The sequence below is a fragment of the Paroedura picta genome, chromosome 11, assembly GCF_049243985.1.
Source record: "Paroedura picta isolate Pp20150507F chromosome 11, Ppicta_v3.0, whole genome shotgun sequence".
NCBI classification, from domain to species: Eukaryota; Metazoa; Chordata; class Lepidosauria; order Squamata; family Gekkonidae; genus Paroedura; species Paroedura picta.
The window spans coordinates 32,261,341-32,278,271 of record NC_135379.1 but is presented as its reverse complement, the minus strand read 5'-3'; the positions used below and the strand labels follow the sequence as shown (position 1 = coordinate 32,278,271).

The following is a 16,931-nucleotide window of genomic DNA, read 5'->3' as shown; positions in this document are numbered from 1 at the left end:
GCCCTGAACAGGTCTATTTGGGCCCGTTCAGTGGGGCTAACCCTCAAGAATTATATTTAGGACTACTCTATTGGGCTTCAGCCCTGTACCCTGACTTGGATGGCCCAGGCTTGCTCATCTTATCAGATCTTGGAAGCAAAGCGAGGTCAGTGGTCCTGGCGAGTATTTGTATGGGTGACCAGCAATAAAATGCAAGGTTGTGATGCAGAGGCTGGCAATGGCCAATCACCTCCAAAGGTGAAAATGTATGGGGTTGCTATAAGTCAGCTGCAACTTGACAGCACTTTCCACCACCTGAGTTTGAGCCTTGGTCTGCTGTCCACATTTTAGCAATAGGAAGTTTGCATGTGACTCTCATCAGGGCTGTCACCCAATAACAAAAGATATCTCAGAGAACCAATAGTTGATGTGTAATTTGCAGATGTGTAATTTGCATGAATTTGCAGATGGCTAAAACAACTGTGAAGATAAAACTTATTTTCTGTTTTCAAATGAAGCATACACATGCTGAAGCAGACACCTTACATTCCTTCCTAGGAGATCAATTTGTAACATCTGCCTCCTGACATGTTTAGATGATAAGGCAAGTTCAACAACAAAAAAACTTCCAGTCTCTAATGAGGGGAGGGGGCATCACCTTTACAACCATTCCCAAAAATGTTTTAATCAGTCAACGAATCACTGTAGCACACACCAATTCAATAAACACAGCTGAATGGAAGGGGAAAATGTCATTGCACCTTCAAAGGCCTGGGAAATTGACAAACTAGTACAACGCGAAAGGCTGAGCTCAATGGGACAATTTCCTGAGCATACCCAGGATTACAGCTACGGAGCTTGAACTAGGAAAGCCCTGGAATCAGTGAGACACCCCGTTCAATAAGACTGACTCCCAAACAAGTGTGCATTTCATGGCATTCATTTTGGAGAAAACATGTACGGGCTGCGGTGGCATGTCTCTAAATTCAGGAGACTAATTCTCCGTCAATGCTGCGCTCAAACGGGGGCTTCAGGCTCGCGGGTCCAGTTTATTTTGCCGGTCCTGGCTTTAAGGGGCCGCTTGAAGAGTGCGGGGAAGTCTTTAAAGACCTTTCGTCAGCAGTTCAAGGCACGCCTTCCTGACGACCATCTCAGCTCCCACTCACGAAAGCTGGGGAGGCATAAGTTGTGCGAGGCGCCCCGGAACTTGTGTTTCATGTCGCTTTTCTCCCATTAAGCCCTCCCCGGAGCCCTCGGGGCGGCGGCAGCCGTCTGTCCCCATTGGGAAGGCTTCTCTGGGTGGCCACCGGAGCGCAAAGTCCGGCGTGGCGCGAGAAGAGGGACACAACCCGAACCCTCCTCAACCCCCCAGCATAACGTCCCCGTCCTTGGACCCTTCGCCAAGGCTCGTCCCCCACCGCTCCCTTCCCTCCCTCCCTCCGGGCAGGCAGACCCGGCGCCTCAGCGCCCCGGCGTCCGTGCGAGACCGTCGGAGCGGCGCCTCAGCCGCGAACTGGCGCGCCGCCGCCGCCGCGCGTGTGGGCGGCCTCCGCTTCCTTTGCAGGCCGGGCGCCTGCGTACCAGAGGCAAGGGGCCGGCGGTTGCTCTCAGTCAGCAGCCAGCGTCGCCTCCGAGACGGGGGAGGGAAGGGGGGGGCGGTGCGTGCGGCAAGAGAGTCCTCCTTCCCCGTGCCCCAGCCGGGCTTCCTTCCCCTTTGCGGCTCGGTGGCCTCTCGGCTCGAGGGAGGGACGCGGGCGGGGCGGAGGGAGGCGCACCCACCTCTCCGAGTGCCCTTGCACCGACCACGGCAGGTAAAGCTTACGGAGCCGCAGGCATCCTCTCCCGCAACAGCAGCCACCCCTTCCTCACTTCCCTGCCTTACCCCCCCTCTCCATTCCCCTTCTCTCTCCCCAGCTGTCACTGCGCAGCAGCGAGGAAGTGGCCGTGTGAGGCCTGTAGAGCCAAAGGCTGGCTGCGACTCCTCTCCCACCTCCAGAAGCAAAGCTGAGGCAGGCGCTTCCTGATTCTTTCAATTGTGTTGGGGTCCCTTTCAAGTATAACAGAGTTTCCAGTGGTTGCTCGGCCCTCTTCCCCTTCCCCGGGTAGCAAAGGAGAATGTGGCCTGCTCATGGAAACGTGGACGCTGTTGTCACCGTCCCCTCTCCCATCACGTGTGGAAAGAGTGTTCTTCTGGGCAAGGTTGCTTTTACATATCTGTTAGCCGCACTCCCATTGGCCTAGAAGCTTCCATGCTGACGTTTTAGGTCTTGAGTTTCACTTTTGTATTCCTATTTGGGGGGTACTCATGTTTAGTGTTTGTTCTGTCGGCGACAAAGTGCAAAACTCCCCGTTTTTCTTGCAGCATCTGCTTATTCCGTTTTGCTGTTTCTAGTTAAAAGCATCGATTTAAAGACCGGGGGAGGGAGTCTCTATTTTCCTGAATGTTTAAACATCACTTTCTTTTGCTTGTAGAAATAACTTTTTACAGTATGTGGAGCACTGATCTAAAGGTCTGGGACCCTGCAGTTTTCTGTAGATATTTATTTATTTATATTATATTTACAGTCTGCCTTTCTCACTGGGTCTCAAGGAGGATTACAGAGTGTAAGATGGTGCAATCAATAGGATGATATCAAATAAATCTGTATACTTTCAGGTTCATTTAAAATTCCATAAGATTTCATGGGCTGAAACTATGGAAGAAAGATGTGCCCAGTTACTACTTACATACTAATGACGTGCCATATTACTATGGCCTAGTTGCTTGTTTAGTTCATATGAGTTAGTTTATTGATAGATGAGATAGATAGATGTGTAGATAGATGAGAGCAGAAGATCTGTGTAAGTAACTTTGCATGCCCAGTGGGGCTTTGGATTTATATTCTGGAACAGCGGTTCTCACTGTCACATGATAAGTTCCTTGGAAAATGAGGTGACTTTCCGAAACGTTTTGTGATATGACATTGAGGTGTATTGTTAAAAGATAAATATTCTGAACTCCATTATGCATTCTCAAGCCCTTGTGTATGGATCTTAGCGAATATATGCCAGTTCTCCCTTAAAAAACAACGCTCCTATGGAATTAGTGTTTTTGTATGGAAGAAAATGGTAAGAGTAAAAAGGAAGTAGAACATGAATACTTCTGTACAAGATGAAATGCTGTTCTCTGGATAGTGTGTCTAACTATACGTGCTTGATATGTTATACTTTTTCAAACTTTATATTCCATGGTTAAATCATTGTCTAATAGTTGATTCTTAAAATTAACCATATTGTTTTCGAGGTATAATTTAGGAATACAAAATGGATATTATTTGTGTAGTTGATTATTATTGATGAAGACAGACCTACAGTGCATGAATACAGATATAATGAAAATGAGAAGTGAGCACAAAAGTTTATACCCTTCCACAAATATTGTTAATTTTTAAGATGCTATTGAAGTTTTGTTCTTTCTACTACTACTAAAGACAAAGTAACATGACCACCAATGTAGCATCATAATCTGTTTATTAATCAGGGTTGGAGGTGCACATCTAACAACACTTTTCCACCAGTGAAAAGGGAAGAAGATACCGCATGGTCACCAAAAAGGCAAAGCTTGGGCTTATGGGAGCTGCTTGGAGAAAAGCTGTGTAAGACAGAGGTTGTAGTAAGTAGAGGAATTATATAAGATTGGGTGAAACGGTGTATGGACCCAAAATTCTGGAAGATAATATTTCAAGGGAAGCTTTAGTTCTGCTTCTTAGATAGTGTTCTATGGGTTTTGAAAGGCTCTGTTTGGTATTTATATATTAAGCATGAAACACATGGCTGAGTTCATTGGGAGATTTTCTTAAGGTGCCATCAGTATGCTGGTAGCTGCTTCTTTTCACCTGATGGAACAGTGGATGTGCTGAGCAAACATATGTAGGTGGTGATGAATAAGATCAAATAAACTAAATCTGGATAAGGCAGAACTGTCTTAGCCAGAGATTATTTGAAATGGGGTGTTGGACTGACTGGGTTAGCATGTCTTCTAAGTCAGTGGTCCCCAACCTTTTTATCACTGGGGACCAGTCAACGCTTGACAGTTTTACTGAGACCTGGGGAGGGGGGTAGTTTTTTGCTGAGGGACATTGCCACCGCAGAGCCCCTGCTCCACTTGCTTTCCTGCCGGCACCCCTGACTTCCCACCGCCTGCTGGGGGGCGCTGCCAGCAGCGGCTGTGCAGTGCCATGCCGAGGGGAAACCCCAACTATGGCGGCCAAACAAGAACACCAAAGGTGAGCCAGTGGCAGAGTGGCAGGGCAGCCCTCAAAGCAGCAGCTAGGGAGGAGGACGAGGACGAGTTGCGGCCTGGTACTGACTGATCTACGGACTGGTACCGGTCCCCAGACCAGGGGTTAGGGACCACTGTTCTAAGTTATCAGGTTTGTATCTGGGGATATAGATCTGCTTCCTGCTAGCTTTGGTTGATGAATTAGTAGAACTTTTTTCTGGGGGAAAGTTATCCTGGAAAGCCAGTAAGGTATAGTGCAGTGGTCCCCAACCTTTCTGAGGCTGAGGACTGGCAGGGTAACAGCCCCGCCTGCGCATCGTGCATGCGTGGCGGGGCCACGCATGCGCGGCCAAAATCGCGCATGCGTGGCACTTGCGGCCTGGGAAGTTTTTTACTGCGGGTGGGGCGGGAAGAGGGAGCCGTGGCCCGGCGCCATGGCCTTCGCGGCCCAGTGCCGGGCCGCGGCCCACAGGTTGGGGACCACTGGTATAGTGATTAGTGTGTTCACCTAAGTAGCTGGGAGAAACAGGTTTGAATCATGGCTCTGCTGTGGAAGCTTGCTAAGTGGCCTTGACCCAGTCACTGACAAGCCAGCCTACTTCACAGGGTTCCTTGTGAGGATAAAGCAGCGGAGAACAATGTAAGCTGTTACAGGGGTATAAATGCAGTAAATAGTTACATCAAAGCTTTAATGTTTTGTGTTCCTTTGAAGACTTTGGGGCTTAGGGGAATGTCAGAAGTTCCCAAAAGCTGTGGCAAGTGCATTAACAGAGAAATGCTGCGCTAGTCACATTTCTCCTTTACTAAAACTATGACATAAGTTTCTAGTTTGTTTCCAGACACAAGTATAGAGTGAGTTTCAGTAATTTAGCCTTGAAGTTACAGAAGTCTGGATCATAGGATCAGCAAAATACTCTCCACGACTGAAGTTATTGTAACTACTGTAACAGATGTGGTAACATTCTTAATCTCTTTACGGAATTTGTTGGCTGTAGTTGCAGCAGCACAGTGAAACTCGCTGTGATCTCCTTTGTACTGTCTTGTTACAGTTCATCTCTGTTTTGTCTGGATTCAGTTTCATTTAGTCTCTTGACTGCAGCATCCAGGTACTGCTGCTTTTGCACACTCTTTCAGTGCAATATAGAGCTCAGTGTCATCATTATACTGATGAACTCCCTAATCCCAAAACTGTGGACAATCTCACTCATAGGTGGAACATCATAGTTCATTATTTATGTGATTTTCTGGCTGTGGGAAGAAAAAGACCACAACCATTTTAGGTCAGTATCTTTTAAGCCCACTTAAATTTCCTGGCTTTTGAATAGTATAGAATGGTCGATTGTGGTGAAAGTGGCTAAAAGATCCAATAGGATCAATAGGAACATTTCCCTCTTGTTCAGCTTTGATCGGATATTGTCCACCTGAAGAACAATTGCAGTTTGTCTTCCAGTGTCAGCTGTATTAAAACTAGCAGGCATATGAGGCAACCTGGACAACATGGAGTTGCTCCATCACTATCAGGAAACCATAGAGTTGCTTCACTGCCACCGCAAAATGGTAAATTTGTCACAGGCCAATAATTGGCTATATCACTGTCCAAAGAATTTTTTTTTCAAATACACATTAAGTTCCTTAGGTTAGGAAATTCACTCTGTCTCCAACAATGGAACGCAAATATTTACTTGTTGTCATCCAATTAAGGGTTTAGGCAACCTGGTTGTTTTCACATACCAAGAATCTTGTCAACGTCAGGGACGCTAATCCATAACTGTTTATAGAAAACTGATTAGATAAGGTTCTAACACTTCTAAAACTTGATCTGTTGTAACTGAATTTAAATTTTATCAGCAAGGAACTGTGCAAAATTATTACACTTTAGGATTTATTTCTAGGAGCCATGAAGCATTCATTGTCCTGAACAATGGAGCTGCACTTGATTTGGTTGCCACAATTTCTCCAGTTAAATAAAAAAATATAAGGTTAGGTAGTTCAGTGATAGGTGCCTTGTGCCCAGAAAAGATACTGTGTAGTGATGGGATATTTTCAAATCTTGGTTGAAATATTGTAGTTGTATTGCAAGATCTTTTCTGATAATATTGATGGCATTAAATAAATGAAATGAATAACCACTATAGTTTGGTGTAGTGGTTAGGAGTGCGGCCTTCTAATCTGCCGAGCCGGGTTCAATTGTGCTCTCCCCCACATGCAGCCAGCTGGGTGACCTTGGGCTCACCACAGCCCTCATAAAGCTGTTCTGACCGAGCAGTAATATCAGGGCTCTCTCAGCCTCCCCTCCCTCACAGGGTCTCTGTTGTGGGGAGAGGAAAGGGAAGGTAGCTATAAGCTGCTTTGAGACTCCTTTGGGTAGAGAAAAGCGGCATATAAGAATCAACTCTTCTTTTTCTGTCACATGAAACAATACTTTGTACCATATGAGATGGAGGGGGATATGCTTAATAGAAGAATACTAAGAAAGCCATTCTTCTTAATAGAGATAGCAAGTCTCAGAGGGAAGTACATTTATTTGGTAGTGATGGCTAAAACTTTGCCAAATATTTAGTAAACTTTCTGTGTTTTTGTAACTTTCAGTATTAGTGAATTGCCTGAACATCAGTATGAAAAGATTCCTGCTGGACTTAGTCCAAGGTACAGTGGCCAGCTGAACATTTCCAGGGATTCCATAAACATTTATTTATTTTCTTAGATTTTTATACCACCCTCCCATATGGCCCAGGGTGGTTTACATGGAATGTCATGGAATACATGGATGAAACATCATATAATAAATAGCAGTTACAACATAACTTGTCAGTAACAATTCTAACAGTAAATATAAGATTGACAATAATATAAGTTTAACAAATTACCATAATTAATTCATTGAACAATTTTCAATAGATCAGCAGAGCCCCTGGGAAGTCAGAATAATTCACATTATGGAGGGGAGGGGACCACTGGATGTTTTTAGGTCGGGTTAACCTCAGACGAACGCTTGGGGGAGGAGCTCCCTATTGCAGGTCCTGTGGAATTCTGGGTGTTCGACCAGGGCCCTGATCTCTTCAGGGAGCTCGTTCCACCAAGTGAGGGCCAGTACAGAGAAGGCTCTGGCCCTTGTTGAGGTCCGATGTACTTCTTTGGCGACAGGGATTACTAGCCAGTTGGCAGTGACAGTCTTTTGTGCTGTCTTGGTAAGCTCCGAGGTGGTGAAGCTGAGTTCTCTGGGGAACACTGGGCAGGGTGTTGCTTCCTGGGCTCTCCCGGGCGACGACGCCAGCGCCGTGGTCTGGGTTGCACTTTATACTCTGCATCGTTGTCTGGGTTGCACTTTATACTTATAACACTTATTTGTTTTAACTGCTTGTTTTAATTGTTAATGCTTTATTGTAAACCTATATGTTTTAAACTGTTCCAAGCTGGTATTTGGAAGGGGCAGTCATACAAATCTAAGAAGAAATAAATGAAATAATAAAACTAATGCTCATAGTAAATTGATCAAGCTGTATATATTTGAATTTATCAGATGCATAGGAAATGTTTCTCATTTATACTTTGTTTAGCTTGATATGCACAACTTGATCTTCAGCAAGTTAGTAACTTAAAATTATTATGGCATATTGTTTTTCCCCACATAGTGGCTTTTATATGTGTCTGTAAATCCAAACTAGTTTTTCTGATAAAACATGTACAGGTAGGTCCTGCTATATAAAACAACTCCCTCCACTTTTTGTATTATCACCACATTTTTTTATAAATCTATTGTCTTTGTCTTGTTTATTGTGGTATCAACATGTTAATTGTGGTATATGTTTCTTTATTGTGCCTATGTTTTTTTAATTTGGTCAAAGTCTGCCTTCTTTTGTAGTGGCTTTTTGTTCTTCTAATACTTAGCCATTATTTAAAAAATTATCAGTTGATGTGATGGGGCCAGACAGAATACCTGTATATTTCTCATATGTTTCTGCTGCATGTCAATCCAAACATTTGCTTTTTTAATGGATTCTTCTGTGAAATGGGTAATAAAATGCTAGTATATTTAGTATTGCCTTCTGAATTCTTGCCTTCTGAATGATTGCTGAATTAGCACTTATTTCTCAGAGGCCTTGCAGTTGTGAGTTCCAAACTGCTTGATATTTTTTCCAGGAATGAAAATTTGAGTGATTTCATAGTTTGGAGACATGAGTGATATGATATGACTGCTGATTTCAGCAGTGGACAGTCTCCTTTTTAAATTGGACTCCCAAATGAACAAATGACTGTCAGTGCAATCAATATAAATTTACTAACGAGGTATAGAGAAAGTGTATTGTGTATCATAATTAAAATGACATGACTCTTTGTGACATGAAGTTGCCAATATGATAAAATATTTTGCATATTACTGGATTGAAGATCTATTGTTTTAAATACAGCTTATTTTAAGGCCACTGTATTTCAAAAACTTTATGCCACTTAAAGAAACGTTTGGGTTAATGGACCATGAATGTTTCTTACAGCAGATCAGTGTGCTCCAACAATCCCATGGGAATTCTTTGTAAATATTTCCTCCACATGTTGCTTCTCCATGGCAGTTCCTATGTGCAACAGGAAATCACTCAGGGTTGTTTACCCAATTATACATATTAATAATTGTGTTACAGATACCCATGTGATTGGCACAGCTCACATGTTGGGTAGTGCTGTCATGCCTGTGGTGCAATCCCAACTAGAATCCCCCCTTCTAACCCAATGGGATTTGGTTAGTAAAGAGCTGCATATAGCAGCTACCATCATTTCAATCAAATTTTACAGGTCAGATGTAATGTTAGAATCAGCCCTTAAGGGACTGAAAAGTGAAGGAAATCGTTTAGACTCTTGAACATGGCTATGGGGAGCTTAAACTTTAAAGGAACACCTGGGGAATGGTAAAAAAATCAATAAGGCAATTAGAATGATTGCCAGGATTATGAATTCTGTGCTTTTCCAGAAGTGTTAATTACCTAAACACTTTGTTCCTAACCAGATGCAGGCATATTTTTTTTACTTCCATAGTTGAGTCATAGAAGAAGACTTTTGAAAGCAGTCTTGGAAACTCATTACAGCTGATACAGCTGTGTATCATCTCGGATCATGAGGATATCTGTTACAGCCAGAAATGTCATATGTTTTTAAAATAAATATTAGATATGTTTAGCCAGGTTAGGATATACTAATTTTCCTGCAATAGTAAATTGTAAAACACTGAGCCTTTTAACTGGACAGTGTGATTGAAGCAGTCATTAAGAATGGTGACATGATATGCCTGTGGTGCAATTAGGGACATGCAGGAGAGTTTACTCCATGTAGAAGTTTTCTGAATAACTCTCAGAGCTTCATGCACATGTGACCATTGTTTGACATCCCGCTTGCATATCCTCCCTGCTTCTACAATTATAAATTCTAAAACACCTTAGAGTTGAATACTCTGTGTCATCCAGTAGTCCAAACTCAGGTACTGAGGTTCACCAACAGTGCCACAACTCCAAAATCCCTCCCACTGTTACTCCCCCCAAGCACCAAGAATACAGAGTATCAGTGCTCCAGACATAGAAGTTCACCTATAGCTTGTGACTAATAACCACTGATGGAACTCTGCACCATATGTTTCTCCATATATGTCTTCTCATATATACCCATGGAAGTACAAAGAAAAACAAATGTGGCTCTAGAAATTCTTGTGGCTTTTGACTATCCAGTGATTTAAGGACATTTTAAAAAGATTTTATCAATTACTGAAAATGTAAAGAAAAAAAAGAAGAGTAGAACAAAGCAAATATTCACATTAATATGCATGTCCAAAGTTTTATTTGGTCTAGCACAGCCTTTCTCGACTTTTTTACTGTTGAAAAATTGCTGTAACATTATTCAGGCTCTGAGAAACCCCAGAAGTGGTGCCATCACAGGGAGTATGGTTGGAAAGCATAGCTGTGTACATACCCATCTGGGGAAACTCCCCAGCCCCTCCAGGCCCACCATTGACCATTGGGGGTGGGTGAGTCAACATGACCATATATGGTCATATCACCTGAAAATGTTTAACAAATTTAAAATTATATTAAAATATAATTAATATATTTATATTATATATTATAAATATATATTATATATGTAATGTTTTTAAAATATGTTAAAATTAATTGACTCCCACCCTTTCGGGAAACTTGTCCAGGGCTGTCAAGAAACCCCAGGATTTCACAAAATTCTGGTTGAGAAAGCCTGGTCTAGCAAAATAGAATAGAATTTAACCAAACACTATTAAGATTTCAAAAATGAGCAAAAGTTGGTTGGGTCCTCAAAAGAAGTGAGAAAATCTGAGGAGTGGATCGAAATTCATCTTTACTACTTGTCCATCCCCTTCATCTGTGCCTTTCAGAGAATAGAGCTTTACTAGATATAGCAAAACTAAACCAACTGCCATTATGATATTTGAATGGTCAGTATAAATTGTGACATAAATGCAGTTGTGATTGTATCTGGATTTTTTGCCTGAGGAAATAAACATGAAGAAAATGTGCACACTTACTCAGAATACACACACAGGCAAATAAGATCTACACTAAGCCCAACATTAATATAGTGAAGGGGAAGGGAAATTCTGGGGGACATAACTGGGTGTGCCATTGTACTCCAAATGATTGACCCATCTCTAGTTTAAATAGGAGCTACTTGTATTTTGATGTCTGAGAAAATATATATAGAGATGACAGAACAGTCGCATATTAATAGTTGTTGAAAAACTGTTTTGATGGTGAAGTTCCAGTTCTTCATTACCAAAAAAATTGGATTGTTTGTAATAGCATGCATTTACCATTATCCCTATTTATTTTCTTATGTTCATGTTAGTAGTGTGGTTGGGTGTCTAAGAAATTGAGAAGGGTTTCAGATACTAATTTTCTCCTGGATCATTTAAAATCAGGTTCACATTGTTCCATAGTCCAGCTCGATCTATTTTGATTCTTATCATCAACCTTTTTCTGTTCTACACAACAGTAGTGCTGATGACAGTGTTAGAGATATTTCTGCTGTTGCATGGTCACTATGAGTTCATGACCAACAGGAACAGTGAAGAGTGGAGTTCCCATAATTTCTGATGTCGATTTGAGCGATCTAGTCATATTGCTTATTAACCTCTTGTTTTTTCCCCATGATCCCGAAAGTCCTCTTTGCTCTTGTGCTGCAGTCATTTTGGCTCCTCTGAAATGAGGGCAGCAGAGGCCTTTGACTTGATTGTACCAAGCTTCAGAAATTATCCATAGAAGTTGTTTATGTGGAGATAGTTCTTCTGCTCTGACAGTTAGAACCAACTTACTTCTTTTACTGTGTGCCAGTGGAGGTGATTGTTTTATTGATGAATATGGAAAATGTGAATAGTCCAGTGCTTTGTTCCATTCTTCTAATTTACGACACCAATAATAATGGATGATGGATGAGATATCCAAACATTAATAAATAATCTTAAAAGGTATACTAAATCAAAGAGGAAGAGACCAAGAAACAATCTTATGTAATGTTTCAAGAAGTGTAAGCTAATTCTGGTGTCATTAATTCTGGTATAAGCAACAAACAATCCATTTAAAGGAGGTGTGCTGCCAATAGAATAAGAATGTAAAAGTACTGACACCTTTTCTTATTTTTAAAACCAGGACAAATATTTCTCTTTAAAAACATTATCTTCATAAGTGAAAAGTTTTTAGCGACAGATACAATTTCTGGAAAACATCATGTCCTTTGCTCAGGAAAACTCTTAAGCAATTTTAGCTATATCTTAGAATTTTTAACCATAATATAATAAAAACAAAGTTCACTTTTGAAATGTTTTTAAACTCTTAATGTATTTCATTCAAATAATTGACTAGAGTAATGTTTGCATAATAGATCTTTCCCCCATCCCATTATTGTTACAGTCCTTCCATTGAAAAGCATTCCAGAAAGTGAGGGGGAAGGGCTTGTGAATAGGCAAGCAGGGTAGGGACTGGAGATCTGAAGGAAGAATTTGTGCTCACCCTCTTGTGTAACAAGTACATGTGGCACTTTCCTCCTAGCTTGTACTACTGAATATGGATTGGGCAACTGTTTGAAAGTTCTGTATGTTTTTGTAGGTCCCGAATGGGAGAGTATAACCAGGATGTCTTTCCTACATTCAGTACCTATTGGCAAGAAAGGGTGTAAATGAATAAATATCTTTAAACACCTCCCCCCCTCCCTGAGAGCTAGGTTACAAAAAGCAGTAGTGACTTGGTTCACACAGTGAACCTAAGTTAAAATTGAGTTATGCATTTTTTAAAAACCTTGCCTCAAAGTTCTATGTCTAACTCAATCATTGAGTGATTCTTACTTTTCAATCCCAATACAGCACATGCTTTAAGTAAACCAGTACAAAGACTAGTAATTACTGGACAGTATTTTGTTACGACATGGGAAAGAATGTGATTCCATTTTTTTTTTGCAATTAGAATGTAAAAATTAGATCTCATGGGCTAGTTCATTAAAAAAATATACAGAAGATATAGAAAAAGCCATAGCTATATTTTGAATTTTATTTTTAACATTAATTTTTCTGAGGATTTGATCATAGGTCAATTTAAATTATCAGAATGTAATCTCAGGTTTTCATAATAAGTACAATGTGTCAGAAAATCTTAGTCTCTCTCTCTCTCTCTCTCTCTTTGGTGAGGGGTATAAATATTGGCGCTTTAACAAGTAGCATCAAGCCACCTCTATAGGGTTTTTAATTTATTTGGACTAGCTGAATTTTATATCCATATTTTAAATGTTAAACCTGTATTATATAACTTTCTTGGTATCCAGTTTTTATTGTAAGCTACCCTGAGCCCTTTTGGAGAATTGTGGGGTAAAAATAAAGTAATAAATAATAAATAAATCTTGGTGAAAAGCTGATAGAGAACTGAGATGGCTTGGTGCTACTTGTTAGGTAAAGGCAGATAAACCTGAAATCCTGGTCTGGAATAACAGGCCCTAGGTGTGGAGTGATGACTCTTGGGTGTAGCAGAAATGTTCTGGGCCTAGAATGACAGACCCCAGAGTGAAGACAGGCCCCTGGGAGTTGAAGACTCTTAAGGAAGAAAAGGAAAGGGGAAAATGACAGGGCAGAATAAGATCAAGATACTAACATCATTACTCTGGAAGGAAACAGAGAAACTAACAAGCAGGAACACTATGGAAGTGGAGCTGATTCAGGAATAACTACACAACTTCCAATTTCATCAGATCTTGGAAACTAAGCAGGGTCAGACCTGGCTAGTATTTGGACAGGAAACCACCAAGAAATACTAGTGTCACAGCACAGCAGCAGGCAATGGCAACCTCTGAACATCTCTTGCCTTGTGAAAACCCTTTGGGGTCATCATAACTTTGCTGCAAGACTATGACTTGAAGTTTTTTTTAAGGTATTTCATGCTTTAGGATGCTTTGGGCTGATCCTGCATTGAACAGGGGGTTGGACTAGATGGCCTGTATGGCCCCCTTCAACTCTATGATTCTATGATTATTCCACTCTTAAGGTTTTTTGATTACAGGTGCAAAGCATTGATTTCAGTCACAAGTGTCATCTTTCTAAGCTGGGACCTGTCATTCCAGTCACAGAACATTTCTGCTATTCCCAGTTCAATAGAAATGATTCTGTTCCTAAAGATGAACATTCCACACTCTGGCCTGTCTTTCCAAATATCAGACTGCAAGAGAAAGTCAAGGGAGGCAGGGAGTGGTAGAGGGAAGAAGGAAGAAGTTGATCCATCCCCTTCAGCTGATTCCTCCAGATTCCTTCCCTTACTCCAGAAGCTGCTATTGCAAATGGGCCCATCTGCTGCTCCTGTTGGTTGGCTGGTGCCCACTTAAGCCTACTCATGATGCCAGTAAAACACAAATTCCTTCCTATAAAAATAACCTTTTCACTAACTTTTTAGATTTGTAAGTCTGAGGTGCTATGGTGTAAGAGTGTGGAAATGAAATATTTCAGTTTATTTCTCTGATTATTATTTATTTATTCATTTGGCATACCTCTATGGCCATTTGTTTAGAGTCATGCCCAAGGGATGGTTTTAATAAGCAGTTAGACAGCATAAAAACTATCAATAGAATAAAGGTAAAGGTATCCCCTGTGCAAGCACCGAGTCATGTCTGACCCTTGGGGTGACGCCCTCTAGCGTTTTCATGGCAGACTCAATACGGGGTGGTTTGCCAGTGCCTTCCCCAGTCATTACCGTTTACCCTCCAGCAAGCTGGGTACTCATTTTACCGATCTCGGAAGGATGGAAGGCTGAGTCAACCTTGAGCCGGCTGCTGGGATTGAACTCCCAGCCTCATGGGCAAAGCTTTCAGACAGCTGCCTTACCACTCTGCGCCACAAGAGGCTCCTGTAACCTTGTATATAGTCTATATATTTGAATTGTTTTACTGCTATTATGTTTCCTTTTGTTTAGTGTTTTATTGGTCTATGACCATGAAATAAACTATGATGATGACATTTTTACCTTTGCTCTTTTGCTTATAGCTATCAGTAATAAATGTGTTTTGGCCACACTTGGAAAGCTGATCACCCTACATTAGTGCTGTCTGAAGGGGCTTTGTTTTGTTCTGCCTTATGTGTACCCTGTGAGTTTTAAAAAGGCACTTGAAAGTTTATTACAAATGTTGCTTCTCCTAATGATTTTCTGAACGATATCAGGTATAAAGGTTAGATGCTTTGAAGTAAAATCTTGTTTCCAGAAGAAATTATATTTAGACTGTTAAGGAAGATATTCTTCCCATTCTTTGGAAATACTGCATCCATAGTCCAATAGCTGTAGCCAGATGTAGACTGCCATGATAACTATGGGGAAATTTCCCAGTTGGCTGATGGCCTGCCTCCCGCTTGTGCTGGTAACTATTTCAGTCATTTTAAGGCTTTCCCACAAAATCAGGAAATATTTTCGAAGCAATAGTTGCCCAAAATATTGTTCAAGGGAGGGAAAAAACCTGTAAGACCATAATTGATACATGATCCCCTTCATTAAACTATCAATATGGTGTATTAAAATAAATCCCAATGTAGCATGATTTATATCACTCACTAGTTGGCCCTTTTTGGTATTACTATTGAAAGATATTGTTCAGACTTTTAAGTTCACTCTTCACTGAGTAAAACTTGGTAACCCCTATATACTTCCAAGGACTGTGCACTTTTATTGAGGATAGGATTTAGAAGTCAGCCAAATATTTTGTCCTTCTCACATTTTGTCTCTAAATCTGAATGACTGCCAGTTTGCACAGATTGTATGTCAGTTTAAATACAACAAACAGGCATCAGTCTGCTTGAAATCATTCCACCAAAGACTTCTAAAAACTTTAGGTAGTCGGCAAACAGTAATGGTTGTTTCACATTAAGTTGCTTTGTAGAATTATGAAACAGCTTTTCTTGTGCTTTCAAGTAAAATGTTATCATTCACTAATGAATGGGATACCATCTGCAATAAGTAAGGTTACTTTACTTGTTTTTCCTTGCAGCAAAACTTCTGAAGGTTGGAGAAGCTAGAAAACTACCAAGGAGTACATTAGCAATATAGTAAGTACTGGATAAAAAGAATTAAGGATAATATAAAAGGATTGTCTATATATTTTCTATGAAACATTAGTTGTATAAAGAAATACAGAAAATGGGACGGGCAAGATATTTGGTAACTGCTTAGTTAAATAAAACAGATTGCTTCAGTCTTGTGAAATGTAAAGTGTATCCTTTGCCATGTAATCAGGAATTTACCAATATCACTGAAAAATATTTTTCATCTAAGATTGATCTAGTTTATGTACATTTGTTTATTTAAAACTATCAGAATTTAGAAAATTGTTATAGTTTTGTAGGGTTGTCATTTGTTTTTGTGACTTATTGTTAGATTATTTTGCAGAATTATTTATTTGCTGATTTATTTATGTATTTCATTATTTATTTATTTGATTATTTAGTAAATTATTTATCTGATGAATTATTAATACATCTTCATGACAAGCTTTAAATTATTTATAACTTAATTTTGATTTTATTGCTTTTCGACGCTGCATTGTTACTGACTAGTTTTTATTTTTTTTCCTGTCTCCTTACTTGGTTTTTGAAAATTAAAGTATTAGCTTTGAGGCAAGTTTATATTCATTGGAAGACTCTTTAGGTTGTTTCCTCTGCATATGAAGTACTTTTGTGTAAGTACACATCTTACAAAGCTGTGTGTGACTTGTGACTGTGTACTTAACCTGCTCACATTTTCCTGGTGCCGCTCATATGTACGTAATAATAAATACTGAAGACTTCCCATAGGTATCATTGTTTCTTATAGATGGCTGTTACTGTCATTCAAATACTGAAGTCAAGTAGTTTTTGAAGCTTCAGAATCTAAAAGACCAGTTGAAAATTTTCTGAACAATACAAAATACAAGGGGACTTCACTTTAGGAATCCTGATCTGTACGATGTTCTCTGTATCTTTCTGTATTAGCTGTCAGCATTTCTTTAAATGTTAACCTTTCTTTCTCTAAGTTGCTCTATTTCCTGAAGTATACTAACAATGTAGCAAGTTTCTGATTTTTCTGACACAACCTGCATCTGGGCATCGATGGTAAGACATAGAGGCCTTGTGCTTACATTATGAATCCAGGTAGTGGTTACTTAATACCGCAGCACCCACATCCAC

General features: G+C 40.4%; 1 protein-coding gene across 5 annotated transcripts in view; it reads left to right on the top strand.

Moving 5' to 3' along the window:
* The first annotated feature begins 1,616 nt into the window (after positions 1-1,616).
* The window catches only part of TBC1D5 (TBC1 domain family member 5), a 297,140-nt gene continuing 281,825 nt past the window's right edge, over positions 1,617-16,931 (top strand). For 2 of the 5 annotated variants that reach the window (XM_077303029.1, XM_077303026.1), the window contains exons 1-3: positions 1,617-1,790; positions 1,894-1,988; positions 15,758-15,815. The gene's annotated coding sequence lies outside the window, so the exon portion shown is untranslated. The remainder of the gene's footprint in view (positions 1,791-1,893; positions 1,989-15,757; positions 15,816-16,931) is intronic. The other 3 variants (XM_077303028.1, XM_077303025.1, XM_077303027.1) reach the window with 3 other exon arrangements.